This window comes from Pyrgilauda ruficollis, unplaced genomic scaffold, assembly GCF_017590135.1.
Source record: "Pyrgilauda ruficollis isolate IOZ18807 unplaced genomic scaffold, ASM1759013v1 scaffold37, whole genome shotgun sequence".
In the NCBI taxonomy this organism is placed as follows: Eukaryota; Metazoa; Chordata; class Aves; order Passeriformes; family Passeridae; genus Pyrgilauda; species Pyrgilauda ruficollis.
The window spans coordinates 3,887,048-3,901,903 of record NW_024525156.1 but is presented as its reverse complement, the minus strand read 5'-3'; positions in this window follow the sequence as shown (position 1 = coordinate 3,901,903).

Here is a 14,856-nt window from a genome sequence, read left to right as displayed (position 1 = left end):
CCCCCCGCCCCCTCATATTATAATAAGACTTTGAATTTAAGGTTAAAAGCTTTTTCTTGGGAGGACTTATAATGGGAAAAACTTAGGCAGGTCCACTACATAGTTCCAGTCAGTTCAAAGGCTTTTGTCTCTACGTAAAGCAATATTTGGTTATTTGTGACCAGACATGAACAGTTTGGTGAATCTTAAACTTCAGGGAAGCATGTCTGACTTTATGTAATTTCTGTTCCCATTTAACAAAAATATCTGGCTATAATTCTGGTTTACCAAGATGCTTCCAGCTTGGTGGATATAATGTGAACTGAAACTTCTATGCAGAAAAGTATAGAAATAGTGCCTATCTTCAAGACATTAAGAAATCTTTTTCCTCTTAAACCTGCAAAAGTCTTGTGGGTGAAAATACACTCTTTTTTTCACAATGCTTGGAGTTCTGAATTGCATGAAGCCACTGCATTGAACATTGGAGTAAAGTTGATTTGACAGTCAGCTGCAAGGGAAAACACAGTGGTTCTGTGGAAATCAAGGACGCTTACACTGTGTTCATTTTTATAACCATAGTTTTTTCCTGGTCCAATCATAAGTGACACCCTGAGGGAGTTCTATTTGAGGAAAAAGTCACGCTCTTTGAGGTCTTATTATCTAGAATTAGCTTTAAGTCGAAACAAGCCACCTGCAGCATGATTACTCTTGAAGTTCTCTGTGTTCATGTGAAAATAAAACAGTTCATCAATTCAGCCTTGTTATTCCTCGTTAAACCACTTCTTTTTTTTATAACGGTACCTGCAGAACACTGTGTTTCAAATTAACATTTAAAATTTTGAGTAGAGGTCTCACAAAGCATTTCTCGGATGTTAATCTGCATGTGTCTGGAGGTTAATTCTTTTTCTTGCTGTACATGTAATCTTTCATAGAAAGTACTGAAATTACATATTTTAGTTATTTTTAGGCCTAATCCTTACAACTCTTTCTTCTTTGCTTTAACATCTATCTTGCTGCTTTATGGTGCTATTTATAGTGTCAGCACATAGTGTAAAGGAAATATCTGTCAGTGCTGCAGTATTTGCAATGCTTTCCCTATACCTGTTCCTGCAAATATATTTTCAACTCTGAAGAAGAGTGTTTGTGGGTGCAAGGATGGCTTCATCTAAGCAGATGTTCTTCCTTGGATATCCTGGAGAGGCCTAAACTTCTGCTTCGGGGCTCTACCAAGCAGCACTGACCAGATGAGGCTGAAAGTACTGTGGCCCTCAAGGGCTGAGTGCTTGACAGCATTGCTCCGGACATAGAGCCTCTGACCCAGTCCTCCTCTCAAGTATTTGCCAGCAAACGTGCACCACCAGTTCTGTCCAGGAGATAGTTACTAATAATAACTGCTAGCTGAATTATGGGTCATTTTAGGATGGAGGGGATATCTGGAAATCACCTAGTGCTTAAAGCAGGTCAGCCAGAGTAGGTTGCCCAGGACTGTTGAGTTAGCACAGGTTTTGGGAAAATGTGTTGGGGTTTTTAAATATCTCCATGAATGGAGATTGCATAACCACTCTGGGAAACTTATTCCTGTGTTTGCCCTCAAAGTAAGAAGAGTGGGGGAATTATGTTCAGATGGAATTTCCCATGTTTATATTTTGATGGGTTTTCTAAAAAACTTGTGGCTCTTGTACTTGTCACTGGTCACCATTGAGAAAAGCCTATCTCTCTCTTCCTCATTTCCAACTTTCATGTGTACAGATAGATAGGTTCCCCTTGAGTCTGCTTTTGTCCAGGCAGAGCAGTCCCAGCTCTCTCCATCTTTCTTCATGCAGCAGATGCTTCAGTCCAGTAATAATTGTGGCCCTCCGCTGGATTTGCTGCATGTCTTGGTCCATGTCCCCTGTTCTGAGAAGTGCAGAAGAGGACCCTGCATTCTGTGTGTGGCCTCACCAGTACTGAGCAGAGAAGGTGAATCATGTCCCTGAAGCTGATAGAAATGTGCTTCCTAATGTTGGTATTCTTTGCTATGAGGATGAGTCTTGGTTTGAGGCTAACAGATCCACTGTCATAAATGTGGTAGAAATATGACATTCCACAAAAGTGCTAATATTCATATTTATAAATGTAGACAAAACTTGCCAGACTAGTATACCAGAGCAGATGCCATGAAAATTCTATTTATGCCTGTCTTTTCCTGCTTCTTTCCCACATGCTTTTTTCGTGCTTTCCCACATGTTCATCTGCATAAAGTCTAATGCACTGTGATGTTGAAAACCTTTACAAGAGGAATATTCCCATTTATGTCCTATGTTTCCATTTATGTCCCATTTCCTTGATCAGGTCAGGAAGGAGTTAAAAGTCTACTTGCTGTCAGAGTTAAATGGGATCTTAAAGAAAATTTCAAGTCCGTTCTCCTGCCTAGAGCAATTGTTCATAGATATGTCATTCCTGATGTGCTTTTCTAATATTTTTTTAAAGACTTCCAGAGATGGAGATGGGAACATTTCCCCAGGCCATCTTTACTATTGGGTCTGCAAAACCATTTTGACTACTGTGGTCCAGCATCTAATGAGATTTCTTCTCTGACACATCTTAGGCCTTATTGTCTGTCCTACCAATGTCTTTCCTTGACAACAAACGTGTTTGTTTATGTTAAAAGCATATGTTTATGCTTTGTGTTCTCTTCCTTGATACTTTATTTAAGCTAAACTGCAGACAGGGTCTTAATTAGATATGAACTGATATGCTCAGAGCTCTACCAAGCTCCTAGTACCTACTTACAGAAAACCATCTCATAGAGATGTCAAACTACACCATGTAAGGTATGTGCAGGAGTAACTGCCCCCAGCCTATGAAAGAGGAAACAAAAGAAAAAGAATACAATCAGCATTTCAAATTGGATGAAGATTCAAAATAAATCAGGTACAAACTTAAACATCAAGTGTTTTCTTTAAGACTCATATGTGAATCATGGAAATGAGAAATGGAATGGAAGATGTGAAATATCAGGTTAGCATACCAAAGATGCCAGCAAGTTTGTGAGGCCTAAAGCCCAAGGACTCCAGAAGCTGGGAAAAAGAGCATGATGTGGGAAAGAGGATGTGAAAGAAGGCTTTCTTAGAAGAAAGGTGGAAAACCATCATTGTCCAATCAAATTATGTATTAGAGATGTTAAACAAAAACATATACTTTAACTATTTGTAAATACTGCGTTTGCTCTAGGTTGAGCTATCTGTACAGAAATGCATGCACAATTCTATCAGCCAGACTTCTAAATTATAAGTATTCCTGAAAATAAAGCTCCTCTTTCTCTTTAAGTTGACATTAATGCAATTATATCTTTATTTACATATAAATACCTATTTGCATGTTATTGGTTTATTGGCCATGTTATCTAGGAAACAGTCTTAAGGATTTACAAACGTGCCTAATTCTACTTCACAAGAAACTATGCTGAATGCTTGCAGGTTATTTCACGCATGTTATTTCCAAAGATCAGACTAAAGTGTCAAACAGTGTTACGTCACATGCTGAAGAAGAGTCTTCCATATGGAAGGTTGTGTCTGTGGGAGTCTAATTCAAGAGAAGCAAGGAGAACAGATGTGTAGACTGAACTCAAATAGAGCATAAGTCTTTAAGGAAAAAAATAAATTCATCCCATATTTTGGAATTAAGACAACCCTTAAATGCTCCTAATTCCAAGAATAACTCTTATCCCAATAGTATTTTTGCATCTAGAAGCTACTGTTCTAAATAACATGCTCTTTCCTAAAGGAAATATCACTTGTCCTAAAGCCTATATTAAAAAAAAAAAGGGAAAGTTCTGATTCTAACAAGGAGATACAGAAGGTAACAACAGGGCAGTATGACAGTGGTGATAAGAGGGCAGACATTGCTTCTTACAAACACCAACCCCAACATTTATTGTTGCCTCAGTTGATTTTGCAGCAGGACAGCATGTGATGAACAAAATTGCTCCTGGGTTTTTGAAGGCTATGCTAAAAAACAGGGACATCACAAAGGAACTAGATTTCACATTAGGTTTCACATTATGCATACATGAATCCAAATAATGCAAGTAGAGCAATTACAAGACATAATCCAGCCAGCTGAAAAGCTGTATCTTAAATGTGCAGTTATAGCTGAGGTATTCCAGTCAACAAGCATTTAGCTAGAGGCAACTGTGCCTCAAAACAGAACATTTTCCAAAATTAGTTTTGAAAAATAGGCCCTCGGGAGGTACTGTTTTTAGCTACTTCATGATTTAAATAAGGTGACTTGTAAAGGAACATCTATTGCCCCAAGATTTGCCAATACCCACAGAAGACAGAGCTGTCCTAGTTAAGAATCTGGAGCCTTTGGCATATTACATGACTTATACGTGACTTAACCTTTTAACAGCATATTTTATATCATCTATATAAAAATATCCCTACAGTAACTGCAGAGCAATCACATTTCTTCTAAAACTATCTTTAGACCTGTTTTTCTTTTATTCTGTTTTCTGTAGACACTAATCTAAGTGTCATTGCAAAAAAACCCATTTGAAATCCATGGTAAGATTGTTTTTTCCAAATCATTAAACCTTTTCTTGCCATTTGGGTTGGGATAAGATGGAGAGGTCTCCACCTTAAATCTTAAGCACTTACCAGAAAGACCCGTGTAAGTATAGTGGAAGACAAAAGAAGACAGATGGAAATACAAAGAAGAAAAACAAACTTCCATGAAATATTGACTTTGCTAAATTTTTATAACCAGATAAATGCCGAGGGTAGAGACCATCATGTACTTGTTTTCTCCCTGCAGATCATTATTGGGTTTATACGTTCTAATCCTGACAGTGCGATTTTTTTTTCTTGAATTTTGGGTTTGCATGCTACAGACTGTGTTCATATTAACATTTTAACTCAGATCAGGACCTTACTTTTGAATCTAGTTTACCAATTGCTGCTGCTTGCTGTGGTTTGCCATTGGATGTGCTGTATTCCTTTAAAGTGACTACATTAGGACATGCACACATAATGCACTCTAGCTATTAAGAGCAGTCTAACTTGACACCACATTATGGTTACCCTAAAATAAAATCCTTTGACATGTACATGAAGTGGATGTCTGCACTATCTCTTCTGTAGAAATGCTTATGCTGAGCTATAATGTGCAGATTCTTCAGCTAATGGAGGTATAGCTAAATTTCATCTAAATAAATAAAATAAAATAAAATAAATAAATCTCTATCTCTTTGCATTTACCATTTATAACAGTGTGAAATAATCACACGCTTCTAGAAATAGTTCTAGAAAGGATTTCCTTAATAGGAAGATAAGGAAATTCTTCTCTATGAAAGAAGAACTGTAGGCCTAGAGAACATGATTTTGCTCTTAAAGAAGCTTTAAACACAAAATAAAGGACCATCCAACAGTACCAGACATAAATGCAGGAGCTGGAAGTATTCTGAATAGCCTTTATTACAGATGAATGTAGTAATACTCTGTTTATTTTTCAAAATTTAAATAGGCTTTCAATGGAAAGAAATTTAAGGAATGAGAAATTTGGGACAGCCAGTCATTTATTGATATTTGCAATATATAGATATATTTATATACACCTTACCACGCTCTGATTTCTCTGACTGGGTATACACACTCTCCATATGTTTCCATGTTTCTGCACTTCATATCAGTGAAAAGCAAAATTTGAAGTTCCTTAGGAAAAAACTTACCAGCAAAAACATTTGGAATTCATTATATGAAATAGTGTTTTATCTTAAGAGAGGAAATTGACTAAGCATAAATTTGCAGAAATTGTACTCTGTCTTAGCCACGATGTAATAACTCTACGCATCTTGTGTGAAACTCTCTGAGATACCCTAACTTTGCATGTTAAGTTTCCTCTTCCAGATCAAATATTAGAATTTATTAGTTAATGCCTTGAAAAAATACCTGGAATGTATTTGCTATCTTGCATTATTAGGAGTTCCAACTATCAAAGATTATTTTGGAAATTCAGTGGGCTTTGTCAGTATCTAATGAACTTGAAGAACTTATTACTCTGTCATAACTCCAAATCTACTAGCAATACTGGATCTTCATCACATCTCGGACATAATCCTTCCTAAAGCTGTAAAGGAATGCCAGTCAAAGTAAAACTCCTCCCCTGAGATCCTGCTCCAGATTCATTGTTGTTGCTCTTTTCTATCTCCTGCATCCGCTAAGCTGTTTTGACTGCTCCAGCTGGCAGCACACAGGGGGTCAGCAGCTACTCCCCTTATTTTATGCTCTGGTCTCATTGTTTACTGAGGCAGCAATGACCAGCTTTAGAGAAATCTTCATTGCTTAAAGGAAGTTTGCCTCTCCTCCCCAGCAAGTCATGATAAAACCTGGTTAGAAGGAAATTGGAGTACCTGACAGAAGGACCTCAAAAATTTTGGATACAGAAAAAAATGAAAAACAGTGGGTAACTTCTGGGGTAAAAGTCAAAAAAGACATGTTACAATTAAAGAAAGGACTGAAATCAATCATATAGCACTAGCTATAGAATTTAATGGACATGTGTCATGTTTTTCACCAGCCAAGAGCCAAGCCCCAGGCAGTCGCTTGCTCGCTCCCCCACCAGCAGGATCAGGGAGGGAATCAAAGGGTAAGAACAGAAAACTCATGAGCTCAGATAAAGACAGTTTGATAGGGAAAGCAAAAACCACACATCCAAGTAAATCAAAACAAGGAATTCATTCACTGCTTCCCATGGGCAGGCAGCTGTTCAGCTGTCTCCAGGAGAGCAGGGCTCCATCAGGCAAGAGGGTTATTTGGGAAGACAAACATCATCGCTCCAAATGTTCCCCTGCTTCCTCCTTCTTCTCCTCACCTCATACACTGAGTATGATTCTGCATTATCTGGAATATCCCTTTGGTCAGTTGGGGTCACCTGTCCTGCCTGTGTCTCTTCCTAACATCCCATGTATCCCCAACTTCCTTGCCAGCATGGGAGTACGAAAAGCAGAAAAAGCCTTGGGTCTGAGCAAGCCATGCTCAGATATAACAAAAAACATCTCTTTATTGTCAACTCTATGTTCAGCAAAAATCCAAAACACCTATACCAGCCACTGTGAAGAAAATTAACTCTACCCCAGCCACAATCAGCACAACATGTAAGAAACATTTATAGTTGCTAGCACAAGAGGGAGAAAAACATCAAAAAATTAGATTTACACTGAGCTTTTCATTTGGATATAGTCCAGTACTGTAGGATTATGTGATAAAGCTTATCTGCACACTCACAGAGGAGCAGACAGACAATGGTAGGAGGGAAAGCCCAAATAATCCCCTGCCAAGCTATTCCCAGGCAGGCCACACATGGGCCATCAGCCCACCTGCAGAAGCCTAGAAGAGCACAGGGATGTACAGGGAACCCAAACAAAGGCCTCCCAAAGAATGACCACCTTGTCCAGGCATCTTCCTGGTTAGTCCTAAGAGAGAGATCATCTCCAGAAACCAGGTGGGAAACCAGTCCCCACGAGTCATGGGGAGCAGCAGTCCAGCCATCCTTCAGACTGAGTGGATGCCTATTTATATAGACAGGTGTAGCTAGAGAAATAGATATGTAGCTGTATGTGTGAATGCACATATTGTAGCAAGTGGGCCTCCATCCTGCCCAGCCCCAGAGGAAAGCAGGATGAGGCCACTGGTGCTGTCTGTGCACCTGTGGGTTCTCCAAGTTTCTCTCTGTGGTCGGTGTGGACAGCCACACTGACATGTGTATATGTAGGGTGTATGTGGGCTTTTGTGTGTGTGTGTGTCCTGGGAGCACGTCTTCAATATCAATACTGGTAGATCTGGGCACATAGAGTGCCAGCAGCCTTATTCCTCTTGGATGCAGCATGATGCATATACCTCTAACCAATACCTTTTCTTATTTCAGCTGATAGCAATAGAAAAGTTAGATAATGCATATTTAGACTGTTCTTAAAGGTATTATTCATTATTCAATTTAAAACCTGATATTTTTGTTTAATCTGAGATAATTTTGCATCTTGAAAAAAAAATGTTTAAAAATATTTGTTTAAAAAATGCCTTGATCATTAGCTTTCAGGAGAGTATCTAGGAAGCAGAAAGGAGGTATGGATTTTTAGTTAGATTTTGTTGTTAGTCTTGATATGCTTTGATAAAGCTGCTCCAGCTTTGAAAAAGGTTTCTCTGAAAAAATAATAACAGAAAAGCATAAGTTGGAGGGTAGTTCCTGGAAATATGCAGTTCCTCAAAATTTACATCTCAATAAAGGAGCTGAAAAAACCCCTCAGGCTGATTTCAAAGCCTTTGCATGAGTGATATTCCAGAGAAGATGGGTGAAGAATGCAAGCAGTCAGAGTAAAGTTAGCTACTGTTTTAGAGCAAATTTTAGTTCCAGGTACAGTGAAGAATATAATCAGTGTTTTCATCACTGTATTTTTAGTACTTATATCATATCAAAATGGATGTGGAGGAATTTATAACATAACTCTCTCCCTTACTTCCACTAAATATGTAGCTCAACATATAAAGTAGCCTTTGAACAGTTATTAATGCATAATATCAATTTTATTGCATAACCTATAATCTGTAAAAACATCTCTGTCATTGACAACAGGAGCTTGTAAAGAAATAGTGCCTTTAAGGTAATTAAAGTTTACTCTTTTCAGTCTTCCTTTTAGAAGAGTAGATAAAATAGGGACAGATACCATGAATGGATTAAAAAAACAACCACCCATATATGGAAACCTACTTTACCTTAAAGTTTATTGATGAAGTCACTTCACTGCTTCACTGAATTTATTTGTAATCAAAAATAAGCATATATATATATATATAAAATAAATGTGTAAATGTTTTCAGTATAGGTATTCAAGTAATTTCTGCGTTCCTCAGTATGGATTCCCTGCATACAGGGGTCTGTAATAAAATGATCTGTTTGAAATTGGTTTTATCAGCACTGCAAGGTACAGCTCCCTCTCTTCAAGCTGGCAATTATTTTTAGTCACCCTTATGCATACCAAGAGAATTTTTGTTTTGTAAAATGTACAAGCAAGGAAAATCAGGCCCTGAGGATTTTCCCTTCACTGAACTACATAACGTCTGGATATGCTGATATTTAATAGCTACTTCCTAATAGTGACCTTGTATTTAGTGTGAGAAGAGAAAATGTGATAGTGAGTAGGAAATGTATACTAAAATTTTATTCAAAATCAATTTTTTGAGAAGGATAAATTAGATTAAACTGTAATAAAAGTGTAACTAAGATAGATTTCACTTGTGTCAAATGAGTAATATGGTTGCTGTAAAAGATGATGGTCCAAATACATGCACAATTATATATTACTAAATACATTTAATAAAATGCATGTAAAATGAATGACTAAAGAAGAAAGATATATTTAAAGGTAATTCTTTCAAATTATTTTTCCCTGAGGGATGTTTACTAGGTCTCCTCATTGTGTTCTACCAAACCAAAGCAGTAGACAGACTGGGAAAGTGGAAATGGACAAAAACCACTGGTTGATTTGGTATGGTGTTCTGTGCTTTTCTCGCATGCCGTTAGTAGCAGAATGCTAACCACAGTTTGGTATGGAAGTTTCCCCCAAATACCTCCAATGAAACTCATGTGGTCCAAGGACCTAGAAATAAAAGGGTACTAATATGACAACAATAAATAAATAAATATGTAAAACATTAGAGAAAGTAATACCATGGTAATGTGACCTGCAGATGGAAAAGCTGAAGAGATTCTGCTAGTAGTCTTCAAATGAGTTGAGCAGGATTTAAATTATGTACTACTGCTTGCCCATAATTTTACCAGTTTTCCATGTATAGTTTCAAATTCTTCCCATGTACTGTTTGCCTCCTGATTTCTAACAGAAGTTACATGATAAGAGGTTATAATTGGTTCATCCCCCATGAGCTGGATTTTGAAAGAAGAGGAGGGTATTAACTTGGAGTTTAAGGAGATAACAAAGAGAGAAACAATAGATGGTAGGTTTGAAGCTTGAAAAAGTAGGAAAAGGGGAACAGAACTGAGGGATTTAAGTTTTTCTTATAACTCTTTATCATTATATCTTGCAAAACAAATCATTTTAGGATCTGTATTGTATCAGATCTCAACTTCACAATTTTGCAGTAAGAGCAGAAACACCCTGTGAAGGAAACCTAATGTTCCCCAAAATGGATGGCAAGTTACAATATTTCTGGTTAAAAAAATCAATGACATTATACTGTGTATTTCAGTAGTTTATATCATAATTCTTTTATTGACATCTACAAATACTGAAATTAAATCACTTGTGCGCATCTTACAAGATTTTTTGCCAGCTGTAAACTACAGACAAGTCTCTTAACTTTTCAGGCGCTGTTGTGAATCTTGCATGTGATCAAAAAAATCTCAGAGTTCTGTCATCTCCTGTGAAATTTTTTGCTAGGAGCATGCTCTCCAGAAATGGCACAATATCAACATGATTGGTTTTATTGTTTATACTCTAACTTTTACATTTTTAGATATATGTATTGATATTGCTTACATATCTTTATATCCTCAGGGACATTTCATGTTGAAGGGTTATTGCATGTGAATTATTTTACCTTATAGACAGAATCTGTCTCATTGCTGATTTGTCTTTAGTGGTAGAACATGCCTTATTTTTTTGACCCATGTTGAGAAAATAGGAATCCCAAAGGATGCATGTTATTACACTACCTTCATAAGCCCAACCACACTCCCTTATCTTAAATCCATTTGGCCCATTGCTTCTGTTATGAAGTTATATAAACCCACATTTTGTTCCATGAAGGATATTATCACTTTACTGCATTAACCTATGATTTTTCAAACTTGATCAGACATAGCCCAAGAATGTGAGAAGATTTTTAATGGACCTGCATTATTAAAACCATAGCAGAAATCTTTATCTCCTTGCTTAAAAGTTATGATTTCTCTACCATTTTATAGGACTCAATTTTTCAATAACTCTCTCAGTTCGTGTATTACTTCTGTGTATTCTAAGCAATATCAGTCTTTTTTTTCCTGCATATAAATGAAAACTACACACTTCCTTTTTATCTATGTTTTTCTCCACATACTTTAATCTGCAAAGATCCTTTCAGATCTGCAAAATCTCATGTATCTGTCACATCAAACAATTTGCCTGTTTTGTTAGATTTTTTTTAATAATACGAATACCCTTGATGCATGGATTGCAGAAATGGATACAGGAAGGGCTATTCTGTTTTCATTCAATAATTTCCATTTGTGTTATCACCGTTACCAGGGTGATAACATATTTTGATACCAAACTTGAATCTTTTTTTTTTCCTCTATCAAATGCCTTCTTATTACTGAATCTGATATGCTTGTACTTTGGGACACCAAAAGACTTGCTAATACTGTTGATCCTTTATTTCTTGAGACTTGAAAGATCTTTAAATGTCTGCAAAATACAGTATTATTTATTTGAATTAAATCTGAGTAATTAAAATAGTTCTAAATTAAGAGCTTTAATAATATACAAGGACTAAATGATTTGGTTCAATTTGCAGAAGCCCCTGGAAGGTTTTGGACACCTGTTCAAGTTTAAATTCCATGATTATGAAATGGGAAGCTCTTGCTGGCACATGCTTGAAACCATTCCTCTTTGAGCTAAGCTGATTCCAGCAAGAAGCACTCTTTAATGAGAATTTCTCTTGCTGAAACAAAACTTTGTAGCATTCTAGTTTTTTCCTGAGTGGTACAGTTCCTCTTTCATAGGAATCGGGGCCTAAAGTCACAGCACAATTTGGGAAAGACAGAATTTTGAAGGAACATAAACCTAAAGAAAATGACCAAAATTTCCACTTTCTCAAATGCCTGAATTTCTTGGTAGGAACTTCCTACCCTGGTCAGTGAATTGGATAAAAGCTGTTAGTCCTGATATGTTTTCTGAAATCTTAAACAAATACAATTTTTCCTATTATATTTTAAATTCATATATAGTATGTAAGCAAATGGAGAAATTGGAGGGGAAGGGTGTAGTATTTTTAAGATATGAGAGCAATGAGAAAAAAATCCAGAAGTCTTTAGATAATGACGCTTCATGCTATCTGTATAATCAAGTTCTGTTTGTTTCTCTTTGTCCTTCACTATGTGTCCCTAGATTCCTTGTGGGATATGGACAGCTTTGAACACTTCTTGCATCTTCTTCCAAATCCCTCTGCTCTTACCATATGATATATTAATTCCTATGTTGTTCCTAGGTTTCAGATATTCAAACATTGAGCAGGGGTTATTTAGTTTCTATTTTAATAAAGATATCCTCAAAAATGTTCTTTTCCACTTAAATAGGTGTGTGGAATATATCATGTATTCTGGAAGGAAGGAAGAAAAAGTAAGGGGGAAAAAAATAAAAGTGTGAAGGACTCAGAGTTTCTGTCAAATCAGAAACCATTCTTTGTTACTTTAGCCCATACTGGAGGTCACAACATCTCACAAGTCAAAGATATTAAGACTTGCAGGTGACTCAGTCTGTGTGGAGCACGGAGCCACTGAAGTCCAGCTTACCAAGTTTTCCCTGGCACCCATGGATTTGCTGCAAGAAAAGTCACTGGGGCAGCAGAGGCAAACATGCAGTTTGTAGTGTGACACCTATCTGATTTTATCCTGCATGAGCTGTTTTTCTATGGAGCTAAGGGATTATTTTAAAGATAAGAAATTTTTTTATAGAAAATAAGCTGGAAAATTCTCATGGAATTTTGCTCAGGTCAAGCTGTCTTTGGCAGAGGAATTTTGTAAGGGTCCTGAGAAAAAGCAGAGACAACACTGATAAATGATAATATAAAACCTAAAAATTCCACATCAGTATAATACCTAAATCCCCCATAACTAGAAGATCAGTCAGTTTTTCCTTATTATAAAGACTACATCTACTCATACAGTTAATGGATATTTTCTTCAATGAGTCTTCTGTAGTTTGTGAAGTGAGATTCTTCTCACTTGTTCATTTGCTTCTCACTTTGTTTCATTTGTTCATTCATTTCATTTGTGTCCAGTCACTAAATGCTGTTAAATTTTTGTGTGTGTGCCTAAATATCCCAAGTATAAATAATTCACATTATTTCATTTTCATTCTATTGAAACTCCTACTAGACTTGATACTTATAGGACTTTAGGCTTCAAAACAAGTTCAGATCAGGAGCTGCTGTTTTTAATTGCTCTTTGATGGCCTCTGCTGTCCTGATGTAGAAAGAGGTGAACTGAAGTGATGTGAGTGAGCCAGCGATGTGTGGCACGTATGTGTGTTGCTCTACTGCAGAATAGAGGTGGCATTTAATAAACCTATAGCAGTAGTCTCATAGTTGTGGAGAAAAAAAAAACAACTCTGTTTGAGTTAATCCCACCAGGCTGTCTAGCTAGGCTGGATCAGACCCAAATGTGGATGCAGAATTTACACAAAGCCAAACCAACATAGTGACATTCAAATTTTTAGTTTTCTCCGTAAGCCAATTGCTGTCTCACTTTTCACTTGCAATAAAAGTCATGAAGTGACTATAATGGATTATAGCCATTTTCAGAAGCATTAGTTGTTCCACAGATTTTTATTTGATAGTAAACTGATGCAGTTTATCTATATGTAATGTCCACGAGCATTGAGAAGCACACTGAAGCTTCTCGCGAAGAGAAGCTACTCATACACTTAGTACGGTCTCCTGGACCTTGCTACTCATAATCACCTACAGAATCATAGAATATCCTGAGTTATAAGGGACCCACAAGGATCCTCCAGTCCAACTCCTGCCCCTGCACAGGACAAACCCCAAAATCACACCATGTGTCTGAGGATGTTTGATAAATAACATCTTATTTAACTTTATTGGAAATGTTTTGCTTTTGTTTGGCCTTCATATGCTCTCCAAGATCTTTCTTTTAATTTGGAAACAAACGAGGGATTAGAAGAGCTATGACAAAGTTTTCAACATTTAGAATTGGGTTCCCTGCAGTGATTTAAAATGCTGTATTTCAGGGATAAGAGAAAAGTAGATTTCAGCTCTGTGTCTTTAAAGCACAAAAATATAATTAAAATATCACTGTAGACTTCCTGAATTATATTCTTTGTTTTTTGTTGTTTTTTTTTTTTTTTTTTTTTTTTTTGGGGGGGGGGGGGAGCATGGAAGGGAGGGTGTGACCAGAAGACCCAGAACAACATTTGTTTTAGTAAATATATTTTTTTTTTTTTTTAACAGTTGGTGTGTTGGTGTGTATGGGAACTGAGATTAATTGGGGAAAAAAAAAAAAAAAGAAAAAAAAAGGAAAAGGAAAAGATAAACAAAGAGCAAAACAAACCTTGTTATCATGCATTTTCTGTCCTTGATTAACTCTGTTGATTGCCTCTGTTGTTAACATGCACCCTCTGTTCTTGTTTGAGTCTGCTCTTGATTGAGTCTGCTCTTGCCCACATTGATACTGTCATTTGTTCCTCTAAGGAGCAGCAATACACTGAGGATTACTTCTGTGCTTGCCACTAGGAGAAGCATCTCATCTGAAGATGGACTTACCTTCCAATCCTTCACTCACTGAGAATTGAATGTTTCAAGCTCAGTAATTTTGATCGGATTAGCAGTTCAGGTGTTCAGATCAATGGTTTAAAAGAAGCCCATTTTTCAGAAAGTGCTGAAAATGTGAACCCTGGGGATTTTTTCAAGGGCATAAATGTGTTGCCAAAATTATGGCAAGTGGAACTGTTGCTAACTTCTTTGGGGGAGGGGGGGGTTGTTTGTTATTTTAAAGCCAATTTTTTTGGCCAGCAGTCTCTGTCAGATGCAGAAGAGAGAATAAATAAATGTCCTAGTGAGGGACTTGTGCTTTTTTGTTTCTATGTGTTTATGCAACATAATCCCC